The sequence below is a fragment of the Bos taurus genome, chromosome 15 (assembly GCF_002263795.3).
Source record: "Bos taurus isolate L1 Dominette 01449 registration number 42190680 breed Hereford chromosome 15, ARS-UCD2.0, whole genome shotgun sequence".
Lineage (NCBI taxonomy): Eukaryota > Metazoa > Chordata > Mammalia > Artiodactyla > Bovidae > Bos > Bos taurus.
The window spans coordinates 55,652,451-55,669,683 of record NC_037342.1 but is presented as its reverse complement, the minus strand read 5'-3'; the positions used below and the strand labels follow the sequence as shown (position 1 = coordinate 55,669,683).

Below are 17,233 nucleotides of genomic sequence, written 5' to 3'. Positions count from 1 at the left end.
CAGGGACAGAGATTGGAGTGATGCAACTGCAAACCAGGACATTCCAAGGATTGCAGGCCACCAGCAGAAGCTAGAAAAAGGTGAAGAAGTCTTCTCTAGAACCTACAGAGAGAGCACAGTCCTGCCTGACCTTGGACTTGGACATCTCTCCTCCAGAACTGTGAGAGATAAGTTGCTCTTGTTTCAAGGCTCCCAGTTGTGGTACTTGGTGATGGTAGCCCTAGGAAACACATACGGGGTGGCGGGGGTGGGGGGGGGTTGTGCCGTTTAGCTGACTCTGCAGCCTTTACCCAGCTTTCCTCCCAGTCCAAGGGTGCCCTCTCCCACTGCTGCCTGCCTTCTTCTTTCCGTTTCAGCCACACCAAATAATTGTTCCAGTTTTCCCTTCCATGCCTTTTCTCATATCGTGCCAGAAAACACATCTCTTCACCCAGTTCACTTCTACTCATGCTCTCAAAGCTTCTCTTGAACAATCATCTCTTCCAGGAATAATAGCCAACATTTATTGAATCTTACTGTGGGTCAGGCACTGTGTTAAGTACTTTTTGTCAACTGTTTCATCCAGTCCTCACAACAACTCTGGGAGGGAGGTGTCCTCATCCCCATTTAACAGATGGGGGAAACCAAGCCCCAGAAAGGCCTCCATGAGCAGCCCACAGTCCTAAGGGGTACAGGCCTGCATGGCAGAAGCTGTGCCCCTCTGCTGCCCTGTGTCACCGCCAGCCCTGCCTGGAGAGCCCTCAGCTTCCCCAGGAACATCTGCTCTTTCAGGCCTCCAGCTGCTCATATTTCAGGATAACAAATTATGCTGTAACAAGAGGTGAAATCAAATGCCGGCTAAATAGTTTTCCACGGCTATTTCATGCAAAATAATTCCAAGGCATCCGTCTTCCTCACCATGTGGGGTTAGAACACATGAAACAAGGAAGGACCAAGGAGCCAGACCCCAACCTGGCTCTCACAAATAAGGCGCAGGCAATATCATGGCCAGCAGGCGGCCGCAGAGTAAATCAGGGCTTTTATGGCACAAGCGGCCTGTCAGGGCCTAGACCTCCTGCCTGGCCTCTGAAAGAGAATACCAGTGGACGCCCCTGTGATCAAGGCAGCACTCACTGATATGCCCACCCAGGGTCTCCTTCCAGGCCCTCAGCCCCACCTGGCAGCCCCCCACCCAGGTTCCCCAAGGGCCAGCTGCCAGCACACACGCCCACCCACTGATCTTCTCACTCACTCATTCTGTATTTATCCACTCTGTACCAGGTGTGTAGTAAGCAATCAGTAAAAAAAAATTTTGAATGAATACAATTTCTCACTTCTTTCCACCTTTTCTCCCACCTCCCTCCTACTGTCTCAGTAGCACTCAGACCTCCAAGATATAAAAGCCCGGGGTGGTACTCCTACCTGTCCCAAAGCAGCACCTTCAGAGCAGCATGTCATGGGCCCCAGGGGCCTTTGGGGGCTGAAGTAGAGGCCTCCTTAGAGGATTTTTGTGCTTCTTTCCTTGGTAGGTGAGAAGTGAGAGAAAGTTCAGGGCTGAGTCTTGGTCACTGGTAAATTTAGGCTCTTGACTGCTAGGATGAGAAGGCCTCAGGTGATGGTGGGGGTTGGAGTGGGTAAGGTGGCAGGGAGGGTGCCCGGGGCGTCCGTTGGCCTCTGTTGTTTTTGGCTTCTGAGCTGAAGTTCGCACAGTTCTTTGGCGCTGACCCACTGGGTCTGACTACTTGCCACACCCAGCCCCTCCTCCTCACACCTCTAGGCTTTTGTAGACACTCTTGATTCTATCTGGATCCCCTTTCCTCTCTCAAACTTCTCCAGCCTGTGGCTCCTATTCATTCTTCAAAACCCATTCAGTGTCTCCTCTGCCATGGGTTAGGACAGTGTTCTCAGCATGGTATCAATATAATCAGCAGCAGAATGTCTAGAGACTGTACCTGGGCATTTGGGCAGCTACAAAACCCCACAAGAGTCTGAGCTGCAGCCTGATAACCCTGGTTAAAGGCTCTGCTCTCTCTGCTTCTCCCCTTCCTCTTCGTTTGGGGAATGTCTGTTCAGGGTCTGTTCCCCTGCTATCCTGAGAGCTCCTTGAGACAACAGTCTGCAAAATATCCTGGTTAAAAGCCCAAGGCTTTTTAAAAAAACAACTTTATTAAGATATAGTTCACATACCATGCAACCCACCCATTTAAAGTGTACGACGGCTTTTGGTATATTACAGTATTCATTTTTTAAATTGCAGTTAAAATATATGTGCGAGCATGCTCAGTCGCTTCAGTCATGCTGGACTCTTTGTGACCTATGGACCATAGCCTCCCAGGCTCCTCTGTCCATGGGATTCTCCAGGCAAGAATACTGGAGTGGGTTGCCATACCTTCCTCCAGGAGATCTTCCCAACCCAGTAATCGAACCCATGTCTCTTGTGTCTCCTGCATTGCAGTGCTGCTACTGCTGCTGCTAAGTCGCTTCAGTCGTGTCCAACTCTGTGCAACCCCATAAACGGCAGCCCACCAGGCTCCCCCGTCCCTGGGATTCTCCAGGCAAGAACACTGGAGTGGGTTGCCATTTCCTTCTCCAATGCATGAAAGTAAAAAGTGAAAGTGAAGTCGCTCAGTCGTGTCCAACTCTTAGCGACCCCATGGACTGCAGCCTACTAGGCTCCTCCATCCATGGGATTTTCCAAGCAAGAGTACTGGAGTGGGGTGCCATTGCCTTCTCCATTGCATTGCACTGGGGAAGCCCAAAATATATACAACATCAGATTTGCCATTTTAACCATTGTTCTGTGCACTATTCAGTGACATTAATTACATTTCCAATGTTGTGCCACTCCAAGCCCAAGACTTTTGGTTTCTGATAGACCTGAATTCTATCCCAGTTCTTCCACTCCGTGGTGTGTAACCTCCACTCCGAGGCCCTACTTACTTACCTGGAAATTGAGCACTCTGGGAATCAACTTGCATAGTCATTGTGAGCATTAAATGATGCAACGATGGTAAAAATGCCTTACAGACTGTGGAAATTGTGTGTATCCCTGAGTGGACCCCTGCTGCATGGCATCTTCACTCATGTGCTGTGTGGACTCAGGCAAGTCCCTGGCCCTCTCTGGCCTCAGTTCCTGACTTTAACAAGGCAGTGTTTGGATTAGGCAAGCCCAGGGGCCTAGGAGCTCTTCTCCTTCAGAAGTGGTTCCATCATCATGGTGGTAGTCTCAGGGCTCACGCCCCACATCCTCTGAGAACTTCCCCCACATCCCAGTGGCCCTGGCAACCATACTAGACCATGTGACGTGGCCACAGATGATTGGACCTGGAAGACATGTGACTGGCATGCTACTGTGGTGGTCTCTGGTGTTGGAACTGGGAGGTGAGTGTATAAGGTGCCCAGGATGACAGGGGAGACCCAGTTGGAACAGGTGGCAGGACCATATCCTGACCTGCCAGGCCAAGGAACTGGGATTTATCCTGTGAGAGGTGGAAACCCATTATAATCTGTGTGCTAACACCAGGCCGAGCCCTGTCGTGCTGGGCTGGGCAGGGGGGCTTGGGAGAGGGAGAGGGAGTAGAACAGGGTCCCCAGGCTGTGTGGTTTTGCACCAGTCTGGGCCCCTGTAGAGCTTCATTCTCCCCTTCTAGCAGTGGGATTGCACTCGGGGATGCCCTGACGTGGGGTGTGGTAGCAAGGCTGGAGCAGGGAGGACGGGGGAGGGCCAAATGAGAAACTCTCACTCATTGGAGCATCGTGTCCATTCGTGAAAAGCAGCTTCCCAGGAACCAGAGGCATGTGACTCCAGGTGTGGGATAGAGTCCCTTGGGACAGGACAGGAGGCTTGGATCTCCAGGGGCAGCTTTGGGGGCTATGGCCCCTCCAGCCTAAGGCTTCATGCAGGGTCTGGCAGGAGCTTCTCTTTCTGTCTTTAGAGCTGCAGAAAACTCCTCATACTTAGAGCCAGCCGGCCAGGCCTCCTGTGCTGTCCAACCTGATGGCCGGGACCCCATGTGGCTCCAGAAGACAGTGCTGTGCTGGTTCTGCGGTGGGTGAGCCCTGTAGGGTCAGGACTAGCCCATCCATTCGGAAAGTTAGACATGGGACCCACCCAGTAAACCATGTGGACCAGAGCACAGAACAATAGAGTTGTTGAGGCACAGACTCTGCTCCCAGCACCAGCACTTGCTAGCTGTGACTTCAGGCAGTGACTTAACTGCTTTGGGTTTCTGTTTCCACATCTGTAAACTGGGAATAAAACCCCTGTACCTTGCAGAGCTGTTGAGAGGCTTAAGTGAGTTGACATGTGTACCGTGCTGAGCAGTGGGCCTGGCATGGTCTGTGCTCTCAAATGGCAACCACCACTCCAGAACCCAGACCAGGCCTCTGGAATCTGGCGTGTGAGGAAGATGGGTGGCTGGAAAGGTAGGGGCTCCCCGGAAGTCATGGGAGAAAATGCCCCATTCAGGTTGAGGGATCTCTTGCCCCCTGACCTGCCTGAACTTCCCTACCACACCTGACTCCTAGGTGGAGGGGGATGTCCGGCCCTCCCACAGCAGCCATGAGGCAGGCACCTCGGGTCAGGGTGATGACCTCAGGGCCCGGGAGTGGATTCCAGCTTCATCACCTGCCCATTGTGGGATCCTGGATCTTAGTGATGAAACCTCAGTTTCCCCACTGGTCAGATAGGATTCATGCCTTCTGCCTAACTCAGAAGGGAATAAAATCAGGTGAGGTGATGGAGGGTGAAGGGCTATGCACAGGGATTTTGGTCTGGGAGTTAAAAGGTACCTCAGGGCAGGCTCAGACACTACCTCTGTGTGGACGAGGACACTGAACTATAGAGGGTACACTGATATGCTACTGTCACAAAGTGATGGGATGTGGCCAGACTCTGAGCTCAGCCCCCTGCAGGACTTCCCCCACCTCACAGCTTCCTGGAGGCAAACACGAGTGTGGCCACTGCCTCATCTGATGCCTCACTTTTCAGCTGGGTCTTCTGGAAACTGCTGGACAGTGCCCTGTAGAGCAGCAGCGGAACTCAGGGTCAGCCCTGCCAGACCGCCCCTCTCTTGGCCAAGTCACACACCTCTGCCATGGGGCCACCCATGCCTGGATCAGCTGGGAATTCCAGAACCAACCCAGGGCCAATCATAGCCCCATTTCCTCAGGCTGAGTCTTCAACCAGCCAGTGAAGCCTCATCTCCCTTGTTGCCCAGGGGACAACTAGGCTGTGTTTTGGAAGAGCAAGAGACAGTGATGAGCCCTAGTAGGTTTCTGCCTTCTCAGCTCCTGAATTTTTTCCAAGGCCCTTTTGTGCTCCTCTGTCCCTAGAGCCCCAGTAAGACCCTATGGGGCCTTTACAAAAGTCAGAAAGAAGGCGCCTCTTTGAGCAGACGCAGCCCTGTGCCAGGATTTCCCTACCCACTCACCCCCTCAGTTGGCTGCCCTTGTGCAGTGAACACCCTGCACAACTGGCCCTGCCCAGTTCCTCTGCTCTCTGCTCCTATCTGGGTCCCACTCTATCCTTGCGGCTCCCCAGGGTGCCTGGAAGGGGCACCCTCTCCCCAGTCTCCTTTTCTTCTTCCCCCAGACCAACCAGACACCCTTCCTGTGTCAGGATGATTCATGGGATCAAGGCAGTAGAAAGGACCATGCCCAAGTTTATGAATCTTCTAGAATTCTCCACCTTAATCTTGGCTTATGGATTCAGACTCCAGCTCTGAATAAGCACCTCTCCCCCTACTAATGGGACTCAGCCCTCACTTCCAATGGCCTCTTCGTTGAAGTTCTCTATGTTCTCCATGGAGATAGCATGGGCTGTTCATACGAGCTGCCCTGTGGATCTGATCTTACAACTCCCCACTGGAAATCCTATCTCAGCTTCCCAACACCCACAGAACAAAGCTGGAACTCCTTCACCCAGGCCTGTCTTTGGCTCCAGCCTCACTATGAAGCCCTCGTCTCCTCACTTCTGGGCTCCCAGCAGACAGAATCCTTTAATTCCCAGAGGCACCAGGTGGCTTCAAGCCTTCAGGGTTCTTGCCTCCCAGGATTACTGTGCTCTGGAAACAAGTGAGAAGCTTATCCCGCGGCACAGATCCCAGCAGTTTACCCAGAATGTTCACAACCATTAACTTGTTTGAACCTCATCACAGCCCTGATGAGGGGGAAAGGCAAGGTTTTTGAATCTCTGGCATCCAGTGACACAGTTACTTTTAGATCCTGGATGAGGGAAGGATGGATACAATGGCAGATGAATGAACGGCTGAATTTGGTGGGCAGGGGCTGGATCTGGATACAGGGTAGGAAGAATTCAAAATGTGGTAGAATCGCTGTAGGCTAGGGGACGTCCTGGAGGGAGTTCTAGTTTATGTAGCTGGGTGGACCAGGGGTGGGGAGGGAGGTGGCCAGTGAACTCTGGGACTGGGTTGGGGGGAGAAAGGACCTTCATGAGGGAGTGGGGCATGATAGGAGGCAGGCAGCTGCAGAGGCCCCCTTCTTTCTAGCCAGCTACTGCCCAGGTATGGTGAAAGCCACCCCAATCAAATACTAGAGGGGCCTTTCTCTGCTCCAGTTCTAGGGGCCCTTTCCCAGGAGTGCTTGGACTGCGGGTGGGGTAACGGGGTTGGGAGGAACCTCCAACACCAGGCAGTCTACCCTAAAGGTTAGGGCCTGGAATCCTCCATCACACGGGCCTGGGACTTAGATTTCTCAGTCTTCCCAAAGTGGGGATGAGTCAGGGCCTTGGGGGACAAGGAAGGATAGTTTGAAAATGGTTCAGAAAGAATCTTTGATCCTAGGGAGACAGAGAGCAGAGGGGTGTGGTGCCGTTAGGAAAAAGCAGGTGGGGAGGTGGAGAGAGGGGTGAGAGCCTGGCAGGAGGGGTCTCTAACCACAGCCCTGCCCCTCCCCCACCACATGCTCCATCCCAGGGTGGCCGTGAACCAGTGCATCTCTGTATATCTGTGAGTGTCTGTCTGTGTGTCCATGTGTATCCGTGTGTATTCACATGTGTCCATGTATGTAATCAGTGTATTTGCCTCTTACGATTGTATGAGGCTTAAATAAGTTAACACGTTGTAAAAGGCTTGGTGCAGGGCCTGACACTTCACAAGTTCTTCATAAATATAAATCTAAGTTCTTTGTGATGAAGGGGAGAGTGTAATGGTTGAAAGCTGGACTTTGGAATCAGGCTGCCTGGGTCACCAAGTGTCAGCGCCATAAGTGTCAACCCGCTGTGGGTTGCCTGCGTGGGTCTGTGTCCAGCTGTATTTGGCCCTCAGTGGCAGCATTTCCAGATTCTCTGCTCAGCTGTCTCCCCTTCTCCCATCAGCAGCAAGCCTTTGCCCCTCGAGGCACTCCACTCTCTTGCTGCACAGAGAATAATCTTTAACTTCCTGCCCCCAAAACTCACCTGTGTTGTTCCCATTCCCTGCTCTGTCCTCCCTCTGGCCTGTCCCGTGGAAGAGACTTCCTGTGTCCCACCCCTGGGCTCCCTGTCTACTCTTCCCTCCAGCACCTTTCTCTTTCTCCACCCAGCACCTCCTCGCTTTGTCCTCACCCTCTTCCATCCCCATGGAAACACACTCACGTTGCTCTCCCCCATCCCTTCCGCTCAGCAGGCCCCCTGCCTCGCCTCCACCCTGAGCCTCAAGCCTAGCTCACCAGTGACCCCACCTCCCCACCCACCTGCCCACCCACCTACCTCCATCCCTGCCCAGCTCTGCAGACACCCCTTCCCCTGGCTCCCTCCCATCACCTGTGTCATGGGAGCTGCCTTTCCCGCCAGAGTTGTCAGCATTCCTCACCACCACCCCCAACCGTCCCCTCCGCTCCCCCACCCCCCACCCCTACCCCCCATCCCCCGACTCCAACCCTGGCTGCTCTCACTCTGTCTGTTCCAGCCTTTCTGAGTCCAGCAGCCAAGTGCCGATCCACATGTGCCTCTGTGGCCAGGCCCCTCTCCTGGGCTCCATTCATCTGTAGCTGGTGGCCCCAGGCACAGCTGCTCTGGGGAGGGGACAGACTGACTCCCCCTCAGGTCTCCACAGGCCTTTATGGAGTGTTTGTCCTCTCTATGCATCTTCGCCAGTGTCCATCTTGCCCATTCTGCATTCCTCCTGGGACAGGGTCTCCCTGTCTCATGATTCTCTCATGCCAAGAGGATCCCTCCCTTTACCCAGAAGAAGGTCGTCCTCTAGAGCTGCCCCCAGTGCATCAGAGGCTGGGAGGCAGAGCCACACTGGGATGGGATGGTTGGGAGTTCCATGTCACCCCCTCCAAGCCAGGCACTCTTGGGCAAGTTCTTTCCACTCTCTGAACTCGGTCTTCCTACCCATCAGTGGGGACATACCACCTCCCTCACTGCAGGGACGGTGTTTGGCCTGGGGTCTGGAACAGAGCAGGCACCCAGTGACTGGATGGGTGGCAGGATTTCAAAACAGCTGACCAGAAGACAGGGCCATTAGCTGCCCCTTGCCATGTGTCTCCCAGGGCTGCAGCACTGACATTCAGGACCTAATTCAGGGTTAAGAAGGTTAGAGGCCACCTCATTGCACCATCTTGAGCTCTCTATTCTTGCCTTGAAAGTTCTTTTCACGCCAAGGGCAGAAAGCGGGTGCCAGATAAAATCAAGGAATATTTGATTATATCAATTTGATTGATATCAATCACATCCCTTCACTGAACAAGCTTGCCCTGTCATGTACTACATACTCGGCCCTTTGCTGGGCAGAGATCCATTGGACCTACTGTCCCTGAGGAGACCTTGTGGATCGGTGGGGAGAAGCACAGATAAACAGAACAATGACCCTCAAGGTGCTCACAACTGGGACAGAAGGAATCTTGGGGGTGTGGGATCCCAGCCTGGGAGGTTTCAGGGAATCTAGTACGGGCTCACAGATCCCAGGAAATAGGGAACTTATGAACCCAGATCCAAAATATATGAGGCTTTCTGAGCACCGAGAGTGGGGAACGGGCTGTGTTTCCACTGATGGGGGTCGGCAGGGTACAGGAGAGGAAGTGTGGATGACACCATGAAACCCACCTGTCCTGCCAGAGTCACAGCTTATCACTCCTACCCAGCCAGCGGGGACGGGACGTGGGTTTGATAGAGGAAAACAAAGGAAAGAGTGGTTGCTGTGGTCCGGCCATCTCGTCATCTTGTCAGTGAATCCCTTATGGACAAGAGAGGGCCTCAGAGTTGAATCATAGTTTCTCATATATAAGACTGGTTTCCTAAAGTGGGGGCGGGGGGAGTGAGCATTGGGGAGCAGGACAATGAGCCCAGGCCGGGCTTAGCCCCAACTCTGCCATGTACCATCTTTGTGACCCTAGGGAAGTTACTGTCTGTGGATGACTACTTTTTCATCTGTAAAATGGAAGCATTCATTCTCACCTCCAGGGCTCTGCTAAGGATGAACAGAGATCATGCTTAGGGACACTTCAGTTCAGTTCAGTCACTCAGTTGTGTCCCACTCTATGTGACCACGTGGACTGCAGCACGCCAGGCTTCCCTCTCCATCACCAACTCCCGGAGCTTGCTCAGGCTCATGTCCATTGAGTCGGTGATGCCATCCAACCATCTCATCCTCTGTCGTCCCCTTCTCTTCCCGCCTTCAGTCTCTCCCAGCATCAGGGTCTTTTCCAATGAGTCAGTTCTTCGCATAGGGACAGTTGGCACAGGGCTAAGCACTGCCCGCGGATTCAGCAAGCATTGCTTTTCTTTCTTTGCTCTGAGATAGCTGGGCCATGCCCAGGACACACTGCCTGGGGGGTGATGGCAGTCTGAGCAGCTGGGTGGGGAGGGCACTGATGTGTTTCAGCACCGCCCCCCGCCCCGGCCCCAGCCACGTACCCCCAGGACTAAGGCAAGCCCTTCCTGGGACAAAGTCACCTGCTTCCTCCTCCCCATTCCACAGCTTTCCTTTCTGGAAGAAAGAATCCTTGGGAGGGCGCAGGAGCAGTGGGTGGTGGAGAAGGAAGCACAGAGGGGTGGAGTGGGTGGAAAAGGGCTCACACCAGTATGTTTCGTGGTGATTCGTTCTCTTTTTGGCCTCTCAAACCCTGTTCCTGACTGCAAGCTTGGGGAAAGGAGGGGATATCCCAACCTCGTTGGGCCACTGGAGGGTGTGGGCCAGGAAGGGACCCTAGACTTGGGAGGTCATGGCTCCAGCCTGCTCTTGGGGAGAACTTGGACACGGCTTTCCTCCCTTCCATGCCTCAGCAACAGAGTGGATTTAGACAACCTGAGCCTGAAGATCCTTCTTGCCTTAATGTTCCAGAACCAGGGTGTATGCCTTCAGGACACTCTCAGTCCCTGTCTCCTTGGTTTCCTGGTCTAAATAGTGAGTGGCTGACCTGGGTGATCTGAGGGCCTCACGGATCCTGTCTATTGTCTTGAGTGTCTCCTGGGGTGGGAATCTTAACCTCTTTCCCTGAGGGTGGCTATCCAAGAGGTGGGAGCAAGAGTGAGAGACAGGAAGTGGGGAGGGAAGGGTGGGCAGAGAGGGCTAGGCTCCGGGACCTGGAGATGGGGCCCTGGATAAAAAGTCCCAGCCTGGGCCACTTCAGAAACAGCTACTCCCCACAACCCCCAACCTGGGTAACCCTCCCTATGTAGCATGCAGAGCTCCCTACACCCACGGTTATAGAATTCCTGTGAGCTAGCTGGCCAGGGGCCCCAATTTACAGACAGGGAGACCAAGTCCTCAAGGCAGGAAGGGATTTGCACAGAGTCACATGGCTAATCAGTAGCTAAGGCGGTATTCGGCAGTGGGGAGAGGGGAGGACTTATGGGAACTCCTTGGCTTCACACCCCTCGTCATTGGCCACAGCAGCCCATCTTCCACAGGATGGTCACTGAATCCCATCCCTCACAGTGCAGGAAGGGAAACTGAGGCCCAGAAGAGAAAAGGGCTGTGCACTTTCCATACTGACTTTAGTTGCAGTAGCTGCGACTGTTCACAAAGCCTGAATGTCTCTGCTAGCAGCCTAGATTGTTGTCTAAAAGCTCCCGTCAGAGTCCCCAGATTTGGGTAAAGCACATGTCCTGAGCCCCATGTGCTGACAGGGGCATGACAGGCATGGCAGTGTTCTCAGACTCCAAGGACAGCCAAGAAGAAGGGAGACTGGGGTTCAGGTAAGAACAAAGGGTTCAAAAGGGAACAGGCGCTTGCCAGGGCCCGCCGCCGTGGGTTGAGTTCAATCGGGCAGCCAATCCAACCCTACTTCCCCAGCCCAAGTAGCCCCCTCCTCTGCCCCTGCCCCAGATCCCTTCTTGCATGCATGATCCTGGAAGCAAGAGAACCCGGAGTGTCAGGGACTGTGTGTGTGTGTGTGTGTGTGTGTGTGTGTTGGGGGTTGGGGCGGGCTGGGAACATCTCCCCCTACCTGGGTCCCCCTTTCACAGGGTGCCGTGGGCCACAGCGGATTAATGGTGCAGAGGCCACTCATTTCCTCTGGAGACAGGCTGCACCACACAGCCCCCCATTGTTGGCAGCCCTTATCTCGGGAAGTTCCGCTTCCCCCATCCGGAGGAGGCCATTGGGCCCCTCCTCGCACCCTCCCCATCTCACCTTTCTTTGCCTCTTGGAGGCTGAAAAGCTTGGCAGGACTGGGATCATGCAGGTTTGATATGGACCTTCTCCCAGCAACTGCTCCCTCAGAAACCTAGACTTTCCCTGAGGGCCAGGGGGTCTCCATGGAGGGCAGAGCATGGCAGGGCCAGAGTCTCAGCTGGGTTTCAGAAGGGGAGTCCTGGGGGGGTTAAGGACGAGCTGAAAGGGGTGAGACTTGAGGTAGGGAAGGTGGGAGGCACTGGAGGGAGGAAACCAGCCATACTCAGGGATCCCACTGGGATAGGGCAGCGCCAGTGCCATATTCCTCTGCTTCTCACCCTCCTTCGAGGACTGCACACAGCCTCTGCCCACGCTGGCCCCTCTGGCTGGGCGCCCTCCTTGAGGTGCTGACACCCGTCTGAAAGGATGCAGCATGCAGATCACATAACTGCTCCAGGAAGCCTACCCTGACTCCAGCTAGTTGGGGTCCCCCCACCCAGGTTCTGCCTCAGCCCCTGTGCTTCACCCCACACCCCCATCAGAGCCCTGAGCACCTCGAGTGGATGCAGGTCTGTTCCTTAACTAGACTGGACATGTTTTTTTTTTTTCTTAATATATATATATTTTATTGAAGTATAGTTGACTTACAATGTTTCAGGTGCACAACAAAAGAGATTATACATATATACCTGTATTATTTTTGAAATTATTTTCCATTATAGGTTATTACAAGATACTGACTTGAGCTCCCTGTGCTATCCAGTAAACCTTTGTTGCTTGTTGCACATCTATTTTTTTAATTAGAAATCTAGCATTCTATTCACACAAAGTCAAACAAGTGGTATCAAAATGTCATAAACTTTTTAGTTAGGCAAAAATTCAACCTGGCTCCAGCCCACAGGCACTCCAGGGGCCCTCCCCACAGACCTGCCTCTCCCATCAGCTCACCCACCCTCTTACTGTCACGCTTCCATCAAGTATGTCTTTCCACCCGAGATGCCCTTTCCATGTCTCCCCCTGGCAAAGTCTCAGCCATTCATCAGGAACTGGCCAGGGGCCACTCCTCCTTGGAGTCCCTATGAGCCCACCACCGATGTAAAGACTTCAACAAATGTCTCTCTCCCTTTTTGATCAGAGAAGCTCTATTCAATAAATAGTTTGATTAGAAGGGTACAATGGCTAAAAAGTGGGGAAAAAAAGTCTAAAACAACTGAATTTGTCCATTCTAACCCTTAACAGGGAGAAGACTCTTGAGAGTCCCTTGGACTGCAAGGAGATCTAACCAGTCCATTCTGAAGGAGATCAGCCCTGGGATTTCTTTGGAAGGAATGATGCTAAAGCTGAAACTCCAGTACTTTGGCCACCTCATGGGAAGAGTTGACTCATTGGAAAAGACTCTGATGCTGGGAGGGATTGGGGGCAGGAGGAGAAGGGGATGACAGAGGATGAGATGGCTGGATGGCATCACTGACTCGATGGACGTGAGTCTGAGTGAACTCCGGGAGTTGGTGATGGACAGGGAGGCCTGGCATGCTGCGATTCATGGGGTCGCACAGAGTCGGACACGACTGAGCGACTGAACTAACCCTTAACAGATGAAAATACCATTCAGCTGGTATTTATGAGAAGTCTGCAGCTGCTGCTGCTGCTAAGTCGCTTTAGTCATGTCCGACTCTGTGCGACCCCATGGACTGTAGCCTACCAGCCTCCTCCATCCATGGGATTTTCCGGGCAACAGTACTGGAGTGGGGTGCCATTGCCTTCTCCCTATGAGAAGTCTAGAAAATAGATTTTTATTTTAACAAAGGCTTTCTATACCTTCACCCCAAGAAATGATTTAATGGAAGTAATTTAGGCAGTGTGAGAGTTTGTGTGACAAACCAGTGATATCTGGGAATAAGAGTCTGCTCAGGACTCTACATCTCACCTTGAAGGCAGCTTTCAGAAAGGGTTGGCTTCCCAAAAGCCTTCAGGCCACTCAAATTCCTGGAACTGGACACATAGAGGGATGGAAAGAATTCTTAGGAGGAATCAGGGAGTCCTGGCACGGGCACCTCAGGACCTCTGAGACATCGGCATCTGAGAGCCCAGGGACCTCACTGAGCTCTTGGTCCCTGGAGTGAGGGGTGATCTGGTGGCCACAGGCAAGTCACTCCCCTCCCCTCCTTCCCCTCCCCTCCTTCCTCTCCCCTCCTCCCCTCCTCCCCTCCTCCCCTCCTCCCCTCCTCCCCTCCTCCCCTCCTCCCCTCTCCTCCTCGCCTCCCCTCCTCACTATGTCCTCTGTTCTTCTTCAGGTCTCTTACTCTGCACCTGCTCTTCTGGCCATCCAGCCTCTGGAGGACTTTACAGGATGCTGCTGGAACTGCAGCTTTCCCAGTATGACAGCTCACAGCAGCTCCTTCTCCCCGACCCTCACCTCAGCCTCTAGAGACATCCACCTTCTCTCGGGCCAACCAGATGGAGGCAGAATGGGAAGAGGAGGACCACTGCTCCCCCCCCACCCACACACACACAGGCTCAGAAAATCTGGCTAGATGGGTGTCAGCACCCAGCCAGCATGCAGCAAATGCCTTCTCCCACTACTATTACCACAGAAGCACACGGAGATGGAGCACATGCTAGACTGGGACAGCAGCTTTGCTTCTCTGAGCCTTTGTTTCCCCATCTGCAAACTGGGGATGATGAGAATCTCCTAAGGCCACAGGGAAAGCTCATTGATACAATGTGCATGAAATACCCAGACTGCTTCCAGCTCTGGCAGCCTGAAGGCCAGGTCTCATGGCTCTGTCTTCATCTTCAGTGGAAGGCAGTGGTGGCTACATAATTACATATATCCAAAGGCATTATCTGAAAATCAGGAGGTCAGTGAGGTGGCCATCGGCATAGTTCAAGGGAGAGACCATGTGATCTGAGCTGGGCGATGCTCAAGGGGAGTGACATTTGTCATCATCTCCCAAGGGCACCTACCCTACCAAGGGGAAAACCGCAGTCACCCAGCATCAAATCAGGGGTGTAACAGGGTTCTGAGGCAAGTCAGAGCTCTGTCCTCAGCCCTTCAGTCCACAGCCTTGGGCCTGTGTGTCTAGACCTCCTGCCCTGCTTCCCGGGATGCCCTGGGGGACCTCCTGTGTGGGTTGGTTAGGACAGCAGCAGCCTCTCTGGGGCTCCAGGCCTGACTTATTCCCAGCCTCTCCCTTTCAGGCTCCAGGAAGTCTGGAGCCTCACTGATTCCCAGGAAGGTCTCTGGCCTGGGCTGACCAGAGGGAGAAGCCTGGGCCTGCCAGGGCCTCTGAAGGCTGAGACATTGGGAAGATTGAGGCCCTCTACACCAAGCTCTCATGAGCTGGAGCTAAGGCAGAGCCAGGAGTGGCCATAGAGTCACTGGGGCCATCAGGGGGAAAGGGAACCAGAGAGGGCCATGTCTTGCCCAAGCACACAGAGTGAATTTCAGGACACATAGTGGACCACTCTGTAAAGGATGGATCTTTGACCTCTATCCTCACCCCAGCTCCCTGCAGGCTGTAAGGGAGGCAGGGATCATGAGCCCCATTTGCTAGAGAGAAAACCGATGGTCAGAGAGAGGCAGCCTAAAGACACAGAAAGACACAGACTTTCTTGTGTGAACCCAAGTCTGTCTCACTCTGTATTCTGAAGTCTTTCCCAGTTCCCATTCTCTCTCTCACTCAGTGATGATTCATCAATTGGCAAAGTTTTCCCAAGCACTTAGCTTGGCATAGAGAACCCAGAGAGGAACTGCCACACTCTGTCCTCAAGGGCTCCTTTCCTGAAGTGGCCAGGACTAAATGCATGTGAAGGAGAGCAGTAAGAAAGAGGAAGGAGGGGCAGGGGACTGTGGGATGGAGAAGTTAAGGAAGACTTCCTGCAGGAGGTGACACCAGAGAGGGAGTCCATAGGTATGACTGGAAAAGCAAGGAATGAACCAGAGTGACAGTATATGTGCCTCCTAGAGGGGAAGGCAAAGCAGTTTTTCAAAGGCTACGGTGTGGTGGAACTCTCAGACAGACCCAGATACTAGCAGTATCCCAGAGGGAGAGACTTTGTGCTCATCACTTTGAATCTTCAGTCCCTGATAATGGGTCTGGCATCATGAGTCAGTTGAATAAAAGAATGACTCCGATTCCAACAAAAATTAGGCAAGTACCCTTGGGCAAGTCACTCCACTTCCATGACCTCAGTTGTCTTATCTGTGAAATGGGGAGAACTGTAAAATACCCTTGACATGGCTGTTGAGACGATTCAGTAAGAAAATATCTATAAAACAATTTATGTTTGGCACATGGTAAGGTACTTATTTAACTTATATGCAGAGTACATCATGAGAAACGCTGGGCTGGAAGAAGCACAAGCTGGAATCAAGATTGCTGGGAGAAATATCAATAATCTCAGATATGCAGATGACACCACCCTTATGGCAGAAAGTGAAGAGGAACTAAAAAGCCTCTTGAAAGTGAAAAAGGAGAGTGAAAAAGTTGGCTTAAAGCTCAACATTCAGAAAACTAAGATCATGGCATCTGGTCCCATCACTTCATGGGAGATAGATGGGGAAACAGCAGAAACAGTGTCAGACTTTATTTTTGGGGGGGGGGCTCCAAAATCACTGCAGATGATGACTGCAGCCATGAAATTAAAAGATGCTTACTCCTTGGAAGGAAAGTTATGACCAACTTAGATAGCATATTCAAAAGCAGAGACATTACTTTGCCAACAAAGGTCCGTCTAGTCAAGGCTATGGTTTTTCCAGTGGTCATGTATGGATGTGAGAGTTGGACTGTGAAGAAAGCTAAGCGCTGAAGAATTGATGCTTTTGAACTGTGGTATTGGAAAAGACTCTTGAGAAGTCCCTTGGACTGCAAGGAGATCCAACCAGTCCATTCTGAAGGAGATCGGTCCTGGGTGTTCATCGCAAGGACTGATGCTGAAGCTGAAACTCCAATACTTTGGCCACCTCATTGAAGAGTTGACTCATTGGAAAAGACCCTGATGCTGGGAGGGATTGGGCACAGGAGGAGAAGGGGACGACAGAGGATGAGATGGCTGGGTGGCATCACCGACTCGATGGACATGAGTTTGAGTGAACTCCGGGAGTTGGTGATGGACAGGGAGGCCTGGCGTTCTGTGATTCATGGGGTCGCAAAGAGTCGGACACGACTGAGCGACTGAACTGAACTGAAGGTGCTTAGTATCTTCAGATATTTCTGCTTTCCTTCATTCACTCCCCCACGTGTAACTTAAAAGTGCTTTAAAAATTGCAAAGCTGTTGGCCCACTCTGTGAGCCCTTCTCAAGTGTTCAGACAGGAATGTACATAAAATGGAGTCCTTGCTGGGACAGGCTTAAGTAATGTCATTTTCAGAAGCAGCAAGCTGTAGCAGAGCCAGGAGTTATTTGGGGGTTAGTGACTCAGGGACACATGAATGTCGGGAACTGCCCTTTCCTTTATAAATGATTTCCACACAATTTCAGATATTTCCTGGAAAATCAATGTGAGTATCAATACAATACAAACATATTCATGAAAATGCTTATATAGGGGGAAGCAAGGCAGGTAGTGAGAGATTCCCGACACACCTGGATTTCAGTCCCAGCCCTGCCACTGACACATGTGTGACCTTGAGTGAGAGGTAAGACACTGAACCTCTCTGATCCCTTTGCTCAGCAGTTAAATGGGGGTAT

General features: G+C 52.5%; 1 long non-coding RNA gene across 1 annotated transcript in view; it reads left to right on the top strand.

Moving 5' to 3' along the window:
* The first annotated feature begins 14,156 nt into the window (after nt 1-14,156).
* LOC101906866 (uncharacterized) overlaps nt 14,157-17,233 on the top strand; it is a 9,822-nt gene continuing 6,745 nt past the window's right edge. The window contains exon 1 of the long non-coding RNA XR_009490683.1: nt 14,157-17,233. This exon is cut by the window's right edge and continues 974 nt beyond it. This is a non-coding gene — a long non-coding RNA (uncharacterized lncRNA).